This window comes from Hypanus sabinus, chromosome 21 (assembly GCF_030144855.1).
Source record: "Hypanus sabinus isolate sHypSab1 chromosome 21, sHypSab1.hap1, whole genome shotgun sequence".
NCBI lineage: Eukaryota > Metazoa > Chordata > Chondrichthyes > Myliobatiformes > Dasyatidae > Hypanus > Hypanus sabinus.
The window spans coordinates 47,037,548-47,052,075 of NC_082726.1; positions in this window are offsets into that span (position 1 = coordinate 47,037,548).

The window sequence follows — 14,528 nt, forward strand, 5'->3', positions numbered from 1 at the left end:
CACTTTCAGTTTGTCTTTGGGAGGAACTTTTTCACTTGCGTAGATCTTTAACATCATTGAGGTCTTTTCTAATGGTAGCATAGAAAACAGTTTCTTGTAGTCAGCCTCTGAAATTATTCACAAAGCTGAGCTTGTATCCAGCTCCATTATTTTTACACCAGACACATCTATTGTGATCCATATGATTCTGTGATCTGCTTCAGTAAGACTATGCAATTCTAGGCATGACAGCTCGCCTTTCTCAGACTCTGTGTTGTCTGATTCCATTTCACATTCAGTCACTTTATACATTTGTTTAGTTTTGTTTTTACATTTTTTCCCTCTGTGTGGTTTCTTTCTTTGTGTTTTTGTCTGACTTGCTTACTCTCTCTATGTGATCTTGTCTGTGATGCTTTCTGCGATCTTTTTCTTTGAACCAACAGTCATTTGCATCACAGGAGTATTTGCCACATCATTAACATTTTTGACTGTTTACACCATTGATGAACATTTTGTGTATTTCACGTTCTAAACTCTCTTTCTGTAGTTCTGCAGCATCCTTTGCTTCAGTATCTAACGATACTGCAATGGTCCATGCTCACTCTAAGGTTGAGTCTCTTTCTGATGGTAAAGTCTGTCCCATCAGAAAGTCCATCTCTAAAGTCATAGTATTGGGAAAATTTGCACAATTCTGTAATGTGTTCAGAACAGAAATGTTTTCATCCTTTGGTTCCTTTTGTAAAATCTAAATATCTCAGCTATAAAGCAGTGGTTTAGAGTTCATATGATTTTGTAAAATTGTAACAATTTCATCAAATGTCCTGCTTACTGGCTTTTCAGAAGTTACTAAGTTGTTCAAGAACCTGTACGTTGTAGCATGCATTAATCAAAGATGCATGGCAGTTTTCTCCTCCTCATCCACATCATTTGCCTTACAATGCAGATCAACCCTCTAGATATATGATTCCCAGTACTCATTGACACGATCAAATTCGTCATCTTTCCTGACTAAGGACATAGTCACGTTATTTTCACTTTATCTTTGCTAGTTGTGCATCCTTAACTGTGTACTATGCAGTTACTCACACATCCCTTTGTTAGTATCCATGACCACCTTCTCCATACCGTCTAAGTCTTTCCTCTCGCTGTGCCTTCCTCTGAACTCTGTCCTCCCATAGCTGTCAGTGTCACTGCTGATATTCGCTGACATTCAGATTTGTACTCGTTGTCAATTTGTTGTGTCTGTGCGCCTACATATCAATTAAAATAAAAGCACCAAGTATCTTTAACTGGTGTATTCACATTGCAGTGAGAGAGAGATAATACACATGCATAGACAACAGATCCATGTGCATAGGTAAGTTATTGATGCACCATCAATAACTGACTCTGAGACGTAAAGGCGAGATATCGGCTTTTATTGACTGGAAGAAGGAACCAGCAGTGAGTGACCACCATACTACATCCTGGAGACTGAGAGGCCGGGCCCAGGCTCTGATCGTCTTTATACAGGGGGTCTGTGGGAGGAGCCCCAGGAGCAGTCGGCAGGGGGCGTGTCCAGACAGGCACAGTTCCCCACAGTTATCAGTCCATACATAGTGCCAAGGTGAGTCATTGCTCCAAAAGAAATAGATCCTTATGTAACAAAAAGCGCATGATCAACAGGACACTGAGGTGTTGTCATAACTTGTTAATTGCCTGGACGGCACAGGAGGCCACAAATAGCCCTGCAAATTGCTCATGTGAGCAGACACCCCCAAAAAGATGCAATGTCTGCAGTGACCACAGATCATCAAGCTGACAGCACAGAGCCAGAGATCTTAAGACTAATCACGTCTTCCGGCCATGAACCTGCGAACTTCATCAACACAGCAAGATGTGAAAGCTAAATCACTGAATAAGTTTAAGTAGTTCGTTAAATTTCTAGATGTAAAAGCACCTGGAAGTTTTGGGATATGGTATTGAAATAAATGGTCAGCCATGATTTTGCTGAAAGACAAAGAAGGGGTAAATGTCCTATTCTTAACCTATTACTGTAACTTCTACATTCTGGGGCTTATCCACTATTTCTCTTTTGATATTGCTAAACTCCACAATGACTCCATTCCACTGGAACACTGTGTTCTGTATCAAAGGTCTGTATTACAGATGAATCAGTAAATTCCTTTCCCATTCATGCCTTAACCAGGAAGCATATATCATGGTGTAATAAATAGGTTGACTTTCACCAGATGCTGCCAAGCCAAACCCTTGGGCTACTTTACAGACTGTAAATACAACAGCCACGCCACTGAGAAGGATTAGAAACATTTACCAGCAGCCAATACCTCAGCAGAGCTACTAGCTAAAGTTTCCCAGCTTCCCAATCACTCTCTCTTTCCTCTCTCTGTCTCTTTCTTTGTCTCCATATATTTTCATTTTATGCATTTTCTCAAATTGCTTTCTGGTTACTTTGTTTTCTTCCTTATTTATTGTTTCCCTTTATTATATTTATTTTCACCTTTTATTCTGATTTGTTCTTGCTCTCTCCCTCTCTTGCTTTTGCTTCTGCTTCTTTTCTCTCCTTTTCTGCACCCTGCTTCTATTGTCTATCTCCTCTTTTTTCTGATTTCCCTCTCCCTCTTCCTTTCTCTCTCCCTCCCTCCCTCACTCACTCTCTCCCTCCCTCACTCACTCACTCTCTCCCTCCCTCACGCACTCTCTTCCTCTTTCTCTTTTCTCTCTCTCTTTCTCTTTGAACCCAGAAATGGAAGGGATGATGTGTGATAAAAGTATTACTAATGAAAGGCCTGCTGACTTCAATCAAAGTTTGGATTGGAAGAGATTGAACAGAATTTTCTTTTGTCAGCGGTCGGCTTGGCACGCCACTGTAAGAAATTTCTTCAACCTGCCTGGTGCTTTAGCAAGGATAAGCTACTGTTGTGATTTGCAGACCCTCAAACTGTTTTATGGGTAGACCGATGCAACAGCATCTTTTCAGTCATGCAGGTTACACACCATTTGCTTCCACCTTCTAAATCTGCACCTGAGGAAACCAGAGCAGAGTCAGCAACTAATTTTGGTGCCTTTGTTTTAGTTGTTATTTTTATCTCAAAGCTTTCTGGTTTAACTTACTGCTGTTTTTAATGATAAAATATATGTACTGTATTTATACAAGAGCTTTCAGAATCTGAGGCTGGCACAAGATGCTACACAACTAAAGAGCTTTAGAAAGTGCCAACAGTCAGCCAGAGTCACTCAGGGGGTCGAGACCCAATCATTGGCTTGTTCTTCCTGTGGGAAGAAAGGAATTGCTGAAGTTTCCCACAGGTGCTGCTTGACCCACTGAGTTACTCCAGCAGGTTGTTTATTCCTCCAGAGTGTGCAGTATCTCATGTCTCTAAGCATTTGAAAATTCAATTGCTGTTGTAAGAAAAAGGGAGACTTTTTTTTTGCATAGAAAGCTCCCACAAATAATGTGAATAGGAGCTTTTCATCACAGAATCCGAATCAGGTTTATTATCACTGACGTGGGCTGTGAAATTTGTTGTTCTACAGCAGCAGTACAGTACAATATATAACATAATTACTATAAGCTGCAATGAGAAATATAAGAAGTAAATAAGTCATGAATTCCATTTATGGAGTTGACTGAGGGATAAATATCAGCTCGATTGCCTCCTGTTATTCAAAATAGTGCTCCTAAGGTATTCTACAACCACTTGACAAATCAAACTTGGCCTCAATTATTCCTGACATTACACAGGAAGCTGCAATGACACTGCAGCATTCCCTCAATACTTCAGAATCAGCGTAGCATTCAGCCCAGTGACAAAGGATCTCGTGCTTGCCCCGCGTATATGACAAATTCTTCTCAAGCTTCCAGCTGAGTACGGGTATCGAGTTTAAGCGATGTTTCAATGACAAACTCCGTCATCTTCATCAGGGATGATGCCTAGGCATGTCTAGTCCCATGGTAGATATGCCCCCATCATCCATCCCTCCTGATTGGTTAATCCTCAGCCAATCAGGTTTCCGCTGTCCCATCTTGTTTACAATTGTATTCCAGTTCTTACTTAGAGCGAGGCTTTCATCATTGAATAGAGCCCTGTGCAGATGCAGGAGAAGTGTTCCCACGCAGGTCTGGCGAAGAGCTTTAAAAAGCAGGAAGATTTTTCAGCAGGAGTCATTAATTGGAGACATGTTCCTGCACAAGGTCTGGTGAAGAGCTTTAAAAACCCTGTCTCCATAAAAAAGGAGTACCATCTAGCGGAGCAGGCATCTTGGGAGTGATCTGAGTCAAAGTGGTAAGGCTTTGGCTCAACAGGTCTTCGACGACACCAGGCAGAGGCAAGGTAAGTAGGTAAGATCATTCCTTATTTCTTAATTAACTCTTGACGGAGTAGGGGGTATGTCTACAGGGCCAGTGTTCTGTTCTGATGTCAGACGTGGGACTTCAAGGGGTCTACCAACCTCCCCGATGGTACATCCGCACCATATCATTGAGATGCAGCTCCTTAAAGACCATGTTAGGGAACAGCAGATGCAGCTCGATGACGCTCGGCTTGTTAGGGAAAGTGAAGAGGTGATAGACAGGAGCAACAGAGAGATAGTTATCCCAACACTACAGGAGACAGATAAATAGGTGACTGTCAGTAGAGGGAAGGGAGAAAGCCAGGGAGTGGAGAGCACCACGTGGCCATGCCCTCAACAATAAGTACTCCATTTTGAGCACTGTTGGGCGGACAATCTACCTGGGGTAGAAACAGCACCCATGCCTCTTGCACTGAGTCTGGCCCTGTGGCTCAGAAGGGTAAGGAACTAAAGAGGATGGTAGCAGTAACAGGAGACTCCTTAGATAGGGGAACAGATAGGCAATTCTATGGACATGAAAAGATGTTTCTGAACGCGTCCACAATATCTTGAAAAGGGACAGTGAACAGCCAGAAGTCCTGGTACATATTGACACCAATGACATAGAGAAAAAGAGAGTCTAAATCCTGAAAAAAGAAATGGAGTGTTTGGAAGGAAGCTGACAAGCAGGACCTCAAGGGTAGTAATCTCGGGATTGCTGCATGTGCCAGGCGACAGTGAGGAAAGGAATAGAATGAGATGGAGGATAAACACATGGCTGAAGAATTGGAGCAGCGGGTACGGATTCAGATTTCTGGAAAATTGGGACCTCTTCTGGGGTAGGTGGGACCTGTACAAAAGGGATGGGTTGCACTTGATTCCGAGGGGCCCAGTATTCTTGTGGGCAGGTTTACTAGAGCTGTTGGGAGTGGTTTAACCTAATATGACTGGGAGAGGGTGGAAACAAGTATGATGGAGCTGAGGATGAGTTAGCAGGTTTACAAATAGATGATGGGTGTAACATGAATGTAAGGAAGAGTAAGCCAATGATTGGGTACAAATGCAGACATAGCAAAGAATTAAATTGTAACACAGAGGCAAAATTCAAAAAGGCAAAGAATGCAGGACTGAAAATGTTGTATTTAAATGACGCTGTGGGAATCACTGAGTTGTGGCTAATAGAAGGCCATAGTTGGGAGCTTAACATCGAAGGATATACTTTGTATTGAAAGGACAGGCAGGAACACATAGGCGGTGGTGTGGCTCTGTTGGTAAGAGATGAAATTATATCTTTAGAAAGAAGTGACAGAGGGTCAGAAAAAGTTGAATCTTTGTGGGTGGAGTTAGGAAATTGAAAGGGTGAAAAACCATGATTGGAATCATATATAGGCCTCCAGATAGTAGTCAAGATCTAGGGGTCAGATTGCAGGCAGCTGGAAAAGGCGTGTAATAATGGTCATGACATACTTGTAACGGGGAATTTCAATATTCAAGGAGATTGGGAAAATCAGGTTGGTGTTGAATTGCAAGAGAGGGAATTTGCTGAATGCCTACAAGATGGCTTCTTAGAGCAGCTTGTGCTTGAGCCTGTTCGGGGAAAGGCTCACTTAGATTGGGTGTTGTGTGATAACCTAGATCTTATTAGGGAGCTTATTGTAAAAGAACTCTTAGAAAGCAGTGATCTTAATATGATTGATTTTATATTGCAATTTGAGAGGGAGAAGCATGAGTCATCTGTATCAGTACCACAATGGAATAAAAGGAATTACAGAGGCTTGAAAGAGGAGGTTGTCCGAGTGGATTGGAGGAGGATACTGGCAGGGATGATGGCAGAGCAGAAGTAGCTAAAGTTTCTGGGAATAGTTCACAAGGCAGAGGATAGATATGTCCCAAAGAGGAAGAAGTTCTCAAATTGCAGGGGTAGGCAACTGTGGCTGACAAGGGAAGTTAAGTACTACATAAAAACCATATAAAGTAGCAAAGATGAGTGGGAATTTGGATGATTGTGATGTGTTTTTAAACCCAACAAAAGATAACTAAGAAAGCTATAAGAAGGGAAAAGATGAAATGTTGGGGCAAAATAGCCAGTAATATAAAGCAGGATACTAAAAGTTTTTCATTTATATAAAGAGTAAAAGGGAAGTGAGAGTTGATATTGGACCACTGGAAAATGATGCTAGTGAACTAGTAATAGGGGACAAAGAAATGGAAGATGAACTTAATGGGTACTTTGTATCAGTCTTCTCTGGCAGTGTGCCAGAGGTTCGTGAGTGCCATTACTATTACAAAGGGAAAAGTGCTAGGTGAATTCAAAGTTCTAAAGGTGGTGAAGACACCTAAACCAGATGGACTTCATCCCAGGATCCTGAGAGAGGTTGCTGAAAGATAATGGATGCATTGGTCATGATCTTTCAAGAATCACTTGTTCCTGGCATCTCCCGGAGGACTGAAAGGATGCAAATGTCACTCCACTCTTTGAGAAGGAAATAAGGAAAAAGAAAGGAAATTATCGGCCAGTTAGCCCAACCTCAGTAGTTGGGAAAGTGTTGGAGTCTATTATCAAGGATGAGGTTTCAAAGTACTTGGAGACTAAAGATAAAGTAAGTCAAAGTCAGCATGGTTTCTGTGAAGGGAATTCTTTCCTGAAATATCTGCTAGAGTTCTTCAAGGAAGTAACAAACAGGGTGGACAAAGGAGAGGCAGTGGAAGTCATTGACTTGAATTTTCAAAAGGCATTTGATAAGGTGCCACGCAGGAGGCTGTTTATCAAGATAAAATGCTATGGCATTACAGGAAAGATACTGGCTTGGATAGAGGAATGGCTGACAGGTGGGAGACAGTGAGTGGGAATAAAGAGGGCCTTTTCTGGTTGGCTAGTGGTGTTCCTCAGGGGTCAGTATTGGGACCGCTACTTTTCAGATTGTTTGTCAATGATTTAGATAACAGAATAGATGCTTTGTGGAAAAGTTTGAGGATGATACAAAGATAGGTGGAGGGGTAGTAGTGCTGAGGAAGCAATGCGATTGCTGCTGGACTTAGACAAATCGGAAGAATGGGCAAAAACGTGTGAATGAAATACAGTGCTGGGAAATGTACGATAATGCATTTTGATAAAAGGGACAATTGTGTGGATTATTATCTAAATGGGGAGAAGGCACAAACATCAGGGGTGCAGAGGGAATCCTTGTGCAAGACTCACAGAAGGTTAATTTACAGTTGAGTCTGTGGTAAAGAAGGCTAAAGCATCGTTGGCATTCATTTCAAGAGGAATAGAATATAAAAGCAGGGAGATAATGCTGAGCCTTTATAAGACACTAGTTAGGCGGCCCTTTGGATAGTTTTACTCAGAGTGTGAAATGAATGCGTGGAATGGGCTGTTGGGAACGGTGGTAGAGGCAGATACGATAGGGTCTTTTAAGAGACTTTTGGATAGGTACATGGATCTCAGAAAAATAGAGGGCTATGGTTAAGCCTAGTAATTTCTAGGATAGGGACATGTTTGGCACAACTTTGTGGGCTGAAGGGCCTTTATTGTGCCGTATGTTTTCTATGTTTCTGTGTTGTAACTGTACTCGGCTGGAAGCCTGAGAAGAGTTTATTAACTCAGCCCAGTGTTTACAGGCTCAGGTCTGGGTCGACCGGACGTCAGGAGTTACATGACTGTATGTGCGTGGGTGGAAAGGAGGAATGGGGCTTGTTTTGCTGCTGTTGTTTTGTTCCATGTTGTGTTCTATATTGTCTTGATGAGCATTGTGGGAATTGTTGATGCCAGAGTACATGGTGGTGCTTGCAGGCTGCCCCCAGTGCATCCTCAGATATATTAGTCGTTAATGCAAAGAATGCATTTCACTGTATGTTTCAATGTAAGTGTGATAAATAAACTTGAATCTTGAATAACACTATAGAACCAGAATTAGGCCCATTGGCCCATCAAGTGTGCTCTGCCATTCCATCTTGGTGGATTAATTATCCATCTCAACCCCATTCTCTTGCATTTTCCCTGTAACCTTTGGTGCCCTTACTAATCAAGAACCTATCAGACTCCACTTTAAATAGACTTAATGACTTGGCCTCCACATCCATTTTGTGGCAATTAGATCCACAGAATCACCACCTTCTGGCTAAAGAAATTCCTCATCTCTGTTCTAAATAGTAAATGGGCGTCCCTCTACTCTGAGGCTGTGCCCTCAGGTCCGAGACTCACTCACTATCGGAAAAATCCTCTCCACATCCACTCTGTCAGTATTTGAAATCCCCCTCCCCCATTCTTCTAAACTGCAGCAAGTACAGGCCTAGAGCCATCAAATGCTCCTCACACATTAACCCTTTCATTCCTGGAATCATTCTCATGAACCTCGCATGGACCTTCATCATTGCCAGCACATGAGTGCTAGATTTTAGAATTAATGTCATTGTTTGATGTATTCAACTACAAAGTGCAAACATCTCTCACTTCAACCATTTATTTGTGGAGCTTTGTGCACAAATGTCTTACTCTTGGGCATTCATAAACCAGGGACTATCAAGAGCAAAGTGATCACAACAGAACGTAGTCTTTATCTAGAAAGTGGAATTAACAGTGGACATTTCAGGCAGGGACACTTTACATCAGCAGTTTAAGCAATGACATAAAGTTATAATAAATTGCATAAGTAAATGAATATTGTAATCTAAGTGAAGAACAATGTAGCAACACACACAAAATGCTGGAGGAACTCAGCAGGCCAGGCAGCATCTATGAAAAAGTGTACAGTCAACATTTCAGGCTGAAACCCTGAAATATCGACTGTAGGTTGGGTTTCGGCCCAAAACATCAACTGTACTCTTTTCCACAGATGCTGCCTGGCCTGCTGAGTTCCTCCAGCATTTTGTGTGTGTGGCCCAGATTTCCAGCATCTGCAGATTTTCTCTTGTTTCTGATTGAATAACAAATGTAGTATTCATAGATTACGCACACAAAATGCTGGAGGAACTCAGCTGGTCAGGCAGCATCTATGGAGAAAAACAAATAGTCAATCTTTTGGGCTGAGACCCTTCATTAGGACTGAAAAGGAAGGGGGCAGAGCCAGAATAAGAATGTGGGAGGAGGGGATGGAATACAAGCTGGCAGGTGCTAGGTGAGACCAGGTGAATTGGGGAGGTGGGAGGGTGGAGTAGGCTGCAAGGGATAGGTAGGTGGAAGAAGTAAAGAGCTCACAGAAAATTCTGGAAGAGTTCAATAGGACAGGTGACAGTGTCTACGGAGGGAAATAAAGTGTAGACATTTTGGGCTACGACCCTTCACCAGGATTGGAAAGGAAGGAGGCAAAGTCCAGAATAAGAATGCCTGGAGAGGGGGAGGACTACAAGCAGGCAAGTGATCGGTAGACCAAGTGAGTGAGATGGTGGCTGGTTGGGTTTAAGGGGAGGAGCTGGGAGGTGATGAGCAAAAGAGATAAAGAACTGAAGAAGTATGAATTTCAAAGGAGAGGATGGTGGACCATGGATTTAAGTGAAGGAGGGGAATCAGAGAAAAGTGATAGGCAGGTCACGAGGGTGGAAGGGCAGGAAGAGATGATAACCAGAAGAGTGAATGGAAAAAGATGCTGGGGGGGGGGAGAAATGGTGGGGGTGGGGAAGTAATTACCTAAAAGCTAGAGAAATTGATGTTCGTGAAAACATAAGTAAATAGCAATAAATAGCAAGTATGATATAACATGAAATGAAAGAGCATGAAATAACACAATATAGGGTATTTAAAGTGAGAGCTTCAGTGGTGGAAACACCAGAAGTAAAATGAGTGTAATTATCCCCTTTGCTCGAGAGCCTGAAGGTTGAGAAGTAGTTACTGTTCTTGAACCTGGTGGTGTGAATCCTGAGACAATTGTACCTTCTACCTGATGGTGGCAGCAAGAAAAGAGCATGACCTGGGTGGTGAGGATCTTTGACAATGGCTGCTGCTTTTCTACAGCAACGTTTCATGTAGATGTGCTCGACGGTTGGGAGGGTTTTACTTGTGATGTACTTACAGTACGTATTTACTTAAGCCCATTACCTTTACTTAGGCATAGGCTGCCAAAAGCATCTCACCAGAGTTCTCTGATCTGGGCCAATCTATCAAGTTGTTCCCAGGTATAGCCTATCAAAGACCCCTCCTCTCCCAGAATGAAGTCTTTGGAGCTTCTGTTGGCATTTCTGTAGCACAAGATTGTTAAGGGAATGGTTTGCTAGTGAAACCCCTTTTAACTGGGCATTCACGAGGAAATCTGCAGATGCTGGAAATCCAAGCAACACACACAAAATGCTGGTGGAATGCAGCAGTATGGGCAGCATCTATAGGAAGAAGTACAGTCGACGTTTCGGGCTGAGACCCTTCGTCAGGTCCCGGCCCGAAACATCAACTGTACTTTTTATAGATACTGCCTGGCCTGCTGCATTCCACCAGCATTTTGTGTGTGTTGCTTTAACTGGGCAATGCCTTTTTTCTCTGGAAATACAGCACTTTTGCTCCTTGCTAACAGCCACTGGGACTCCACTGCAAGACTCCGTACATCGAGGGTGCATATGACTTTGGTCCCGACAAACCCATGAGGTTGGGATGTCACGCCCACGCTAATCCCGGTTTGTGTGAATGCTCTGTGATTTACTTGCTCCGCTGAAATCACCTGTCAGCAAGAAATAACAGATTGTACAATGCATACAATTATAAGGAAAGTATATTTATGAACGTTAACTGAAGAGTTATAAAAGAAAAGAAAGAAAAAGCAAAAAGGGCCCAATATAATTAAACAGTCAAATGTGTGCATACATTGGAGCTCATCTTCAAGTTGTCTGTAAGTCGCTCGCTGGGACCCATGGTCTGCAAGAAAGCACACACCACCTTCCGAATGTCACTCAAAATCCATCTCAAACGAAAAGGCTCTCCCACGGGAATAGTGGTCCTTCCTCCTTGAAGCCATTCATCTCCACAAAGCACCTTGTCCAACAAGGACAGCATCCTCAGCCATCATCCCTTCTGTCTTCTCCCAGCTCCTGCTGAAAAAGACATCAACCCACACCAGCGTCGCCCACAAAAACTGCTCCTCCAGCATACTCTAGAAACTTCACCCAATTCCACCATCCTGATTGGCTGACACCATGTTCCTAAGTTGAACAGCAAAGTCCCTTATCTCAGCTCAAACCAAAGCAGGCTGAAAACAGAACAGACTGCTCTTACAAAAGTGTTAAATTGCAATACCTACAACATAACAGCAGAGATCTGAACCAGAGAGTTACACTAGCACTATGCCCAACCCTCTTCCTTTCACAGCTAGGCTTGGGACCGTCCACGGTAGAGTTCAAGTTACAATTGTACCTCCTTAAAAGTCGAAAAGTTTACTGCAGCGAACAGAAAACTCAGTCTGATTGAGCTTATGCTTGTGATGTTGTTGGCATTACTGAGGCACCACTTTTAGAAAGATCACAGACGATATGTCAGCTTAACGTCCAAAGTTATCATTAGTAATATCAGTAGGATATCACTCAGTTCTTCTCATCTGCATTACCACTTTAAAAGAGTTATGCTTGCTCAGTTTACTCATACACTTCAGTTTCTCCGTACCAACGTTAAATAATTGGAAAAAGTGTTGTTAATTTGCTTGTTTTTATAATTATTATTTTAATTTGCAGTTTCTCTTCTTTTGCACATTGGTTGTTTTCAGTCTTTGTAGTTTTTCATTGATTCTATTGTATCTGGTTTGTTCTTTTGTGAACACCTGCAAGAAAAGGAATCTCTAGGTGACATATACATACTTGGATAATCAATTTACTTTGAACTTGAACTTTAAAAAGCTTCATTACATACAAAGTAAATTGTAATGATTCTTTTCGGACTTAGATCCTCCACAGAATTGACAGAAGTTGAAGATGAACTGTTTTACAAGCAATTCTTGTAGTTTTTTAAATAAAAAATCACATTTGGATGAAATAATCCCATTGCTTCACTCCCTAAGTTGTGATTCTGTTCATGAAAAATGAGGTCAAGCAGGAAAAAATCTGGAGGAAGAAATGTACAACTGGTCACGGATATTTACACAGGAGAACACTCTCACTCAAACCAAAAATCCTTCAAGGGCACACATACACACACACACACACACACACACACACACACACACGCACACACACACACACACGCGCGCGCACACACACACACACACACACACACACACACACACACACACACACACACACACACACACACACACACACACACACACACACACACACCAGGACCAAGGATGGCTTAATGGCTTAATTCTACCCTGAAGTTCCAAGGTGACTAATGAGGCCATTGGCCATTATGAGAAATAGCAACCCTTCCACAGATGGGTTCACTGATCTCTCTCAAGCTTTGCCTTTTCTCTCTCTCATACACACATACATATACCTAAGCACAATCACGCACACACAACCAGACACATACTGACATACAAACACTCATATACACATATGCACACACACAGGCACAAAGACACAAACACACATTCAGAACATACACTCACACACCTACAAAACTCTCAGCATAGAAACACACTCGCTCACGTAAATAGAATTCTTAGATGTCTGAAATCAATTCAGGATTGACAGGTGAACATAATTCACTCTGAAATGTCTGCACACAATTAAGACTATGAAGAATAGGCAGCAATAGCAAGAAAGCCAATGGAGAACGAATGACAAACATGTGCTGCAAAGCTACCGAATCTTAATTCCATTTCAACAACCAATTATTCTCCTTCCATTTCCTCTCTTCCCTTTCCCATAAAGTATTGTCACTGAATGAATGAAACCAGACTCTAATTTAAACCACAGCCACCAAAAGTATACTGATAAATGTACACACAAGTGGAGGGTAATAAAGCCTTCGTTTACAGATTACTTTTCATATCCTTGCGTAACTCCAGATGTTTTATAACCAATGTGATCATAGCTATTGTTGTGAGAACAGGAAAGGTCATCTCTGATCACAAACACGAGAAGATCTGCAGATGCTGGAAATCCAAGCAACACACACAAAATGCTGGAGGAACTCAGCAGGCCAGGCAGCATCAGTGGAATACAGTCAACTTTTCGGGTCAAGACCATTCATCAGGTAGTCTCTGATTACATCAAGAAGTTATGACCACCTCATCTGGCTTAGTATTATGGACTGAGGGACACATATTTGCCATGGAGCTGGGGAGAAGTCCCTGATGTTTAATAGAGTGTTGTGGGGTCTGTTGTGTGCAGTAATGTAATGACGAATTTTATTTTATTTGTTTTTATTTTATTTAGAGATACAGTGCAGAGAAGGCCCTTCCGGCCCAATGAACTGCACCCACCTGTTTAACCCTAACCTAATCACAGGACAATTTACTATGACCAATTAACCATCTAATTGGAACGTCTTTGGAATACGGAAGGAAACCGGAGCACCCGGAGGATATCCATGCACTCTCAGGAAGGATGTACAATTACGCTTACTACTGGAGATTATAAGTGGTTTAAATGAGTGAAGGAGGCTAAGGCATTTGTTGGAAGTCTTCCGGCCACCCTGTCTTCTTCAGGACTGGCCTTACCTTCTAAAATGGTTGATAAGTACTTCTCAAAGTAAAATTACTTTTTCCAGACTCAGACTTTACTTGAATAATTCAGACATTATCTATTGAAACTCTAAGGGCTGTAGTCAATCTCTCCCTGGACTTGGTGCGTTTTTTCTAAATAGATAATCTGAGTTTAATGTTTCCCTGCTGACATTTAGATTGTACTTGTGTAATCTATTTTATTTTTGTATAACTTTATCTATAGAGATCTACAGTTGACTCAAACTTGTTTTGGAGGTTTGGAGTTTTTATTGAAGGCCTCCCTGTTGGTTGATTCATAGTTTAAGTTTTGCTTTTTTTTTTCTGTAAATGGTTGATAAGTACTCTCTTCGAATCTATAATTTCCCCCTTTTCTCCCTCCCTTTTTTTTCTTTTAATCTTTTATAATTTTTCACGGGTGGGTTAGTTTTGGTTTTCTTCTGATTTTCTTTGTATTAAGTTTTATACTTCTGTTGAAGTTGTTCCTATTTGTAATTATGTTTTCTAGTGCAAAAACTAGTTACTATTTGCTATAGTATTTATACGGAACTGTTGTTAACGACACAGAACTGGAAGTCATACTTGGGTTAATTTTTTTGGTAGAGCTAGCTGCTTTTTTAGGTAGCCGTCTAGTTT